Here is a 2,229-nt window from a genome sequence, read left to right on the forward strand (position 1 = left end):
GCTGCCGGATTGACTTGTGAAGATCAATTTTTTGTTGGTGACATATTCATATGTGTACGCATATGTGTGATTGTATGCTTGTGATTTATTTGTTCGGCAATGTATGCAAATATATGTATATATGAATGTATGAACATGCAAGTCAATGCGCGCACATGCGTATGCATACACTCATATGAGCAGTGCAGATACACATAGGATAGAAGATGTATGCCTTTTAACATCGTATACTATACAAATAAATATTTTTCTTACTAATAGAAAATAAAATAAAGAAAAATATTTATTTTTATAGTATACGATGTTAAAAGCAAAAAATTAAAAATTTATTCTGTCGGGATTCGAACCTGGGACCTGTGTTAACATCTTGACCTTCCAAGCGCGTACCACCAACACCACCATTGACAATTAGGTTGCGCTGACTTAAGTATGATGTGGTTATGAATGCAAGAAACATACGATGATTCTAATAATTTTGTTTAAGTATAGAAATATACATACTTTGTAGAACATTTGCTTTCGCAATAAATTTATCACAGCAATATACATATGCATAATATGTATATACATATACATAACATTGCTGTAATGCCCTGAGAAGTATAGTCTTACAAATTTATTTTTAATTTTTTGCTTACTAATAGAAATTAAATTTATCACAGCAATATTATGTATATGTTTATGTATATTGCTGTGATAAATTTATTTTCTATTAGTAAGAAAAAAATATTTATTAGTATTGATTTCCAAAAGCACAGAAATGATTCTGTGAATTTATTCATTAAAATCGCCACTCAGAAGTCGTTTTATCCCTTGTAAGCGAGCGATTTTCTTAAATCTCACGCTCCCAGATAAAACGATATACCTCGTCCTCGTGGGTCAATTTCAAATACCACAGAAATGATTCTGTGTGATTCTGAAAGGCCAACGCAGAGTATTTCAATTAAAAGTCACACAAAATAGTTGAGAATTCGCAGAAAGGCAAACGAAAGAAAAAGAACTATAACTTCAATAATGCACAAGCATACAAACATACATATGCGCACACATGTGAATATGTCACCAACCAAAAATTTAAACATTGTTCTACAAAAACAACAACAGCATAAGCATGGCAACATTGTGTTGTGTTGTCGTGTCGGCCGAGCTGTGCCGAAAGAAACGAACAAACGATCGCCGATTGTCACCGCTTCGCTTGCTGCTCGTACATCTTCGCAGACAAGGTTGCGTTACATTCATATGGATGGAGCGAGGTTGCGCAACTTTGCGTTACTTTTATATGGAAGGTTGCGCAACCAGAATCTATCGCAACCTTTTCCGGCGTCGTATAAGAAGTATAACTTCAAAAACGTTGTATGTTTACAGCTGCTGATGTTGTTGATATGACATTTTTTGTAGTTATTATTCCTATATTTGCGGTTTTTATTATTACTACTTTTCTTTTTTTACGTCCGGCGCGCACTCGATGCCGACGCTCCTAAGCTACAAATTGCTAAGATTGCATTTGCTACTTGCCGCACATGTGGTCGCGGCCGAAAGTTGGAATACGACTGTACACGACAATTCACTTGAGCCGCTGGCAGTTGAAAACTGCAATCCATTTCTTGTCCTCTAACGTTCACTTTTTGTTCCCGTTTGTTGTTGATTCTGTTGTGATTTTACTCCGAATTCGAAAGAAATAATTTTTTGTTGCTATGATTGTATAAAAGGTGTGAAATCGTCGTGAATCTCCATCTCACAGTGCTGCAATTTATTAACCAATATGGATTACGTCTACTCATGGCTTGTCGCCGTTGCAGTTATTGCTGCTGTTACATTAGAACCAACATAATCCTACTCGTACACTACGACAATGAGGTTTCAACAATGGATTGCAAACAAAAGCTGATTAGCTATTGCAGTGAGATTTGCACAAATCCAAGCTCAGAGACACACACCCATGCATACAAGACACGTGCAGTGATTGTGTAAAGTGGACGCGTGTTTGTGCGGTCAAGTGTTTTGCATAGTTTTTTCCAAGTGTTTTGAGGCAGCTTTGGCTAGATTTGTTCCTCGTGTAACAATCAGGTGACGGACGCAAGTGGGCAATTAAAATCGAAAGAGATAAGTACAATTTTTAATTTTATTTTATTACCTGCCCATATTTTTCTGCGGCAAAATTTGTTTTTAATAAAATTGTTTCCCCTGAGAACAGCAATCTAGGCACAACGTGGTTATAAAAATTTATTA

General features: G+C 35.9%; 1 pseudogene; it reads right to left on the reverse strand.

The window, feature by feature from the left end:
- Positions 1–789: 789 nt before the first annotated feature.
- LOC125779982 (small nucleolar RNA U3) lies at positions 790–919 on the reverse strand (annotated as a pseudogene).
- Positions 920–2,229: the final 1,310 nt, after the last annotated feature.

This window comes from Bactrocera dorsalis, unplaced genomic scaffold (genome assembly GCF_023373825.1).
Source record: "Bactrocera dorsalis isolate Fly_Bdor unplaced genomic scaffold, ASM2337382v1 BdCtg023, whole genome shotgun sequence".
Classification (NCBI taxonomy): domain Eukaryota; kingdom Metazoa; phylum Arthropoda; class Insecta; order Diptera; family Tephritidae; genus Bactrocera; species Bactrocera dorsalis.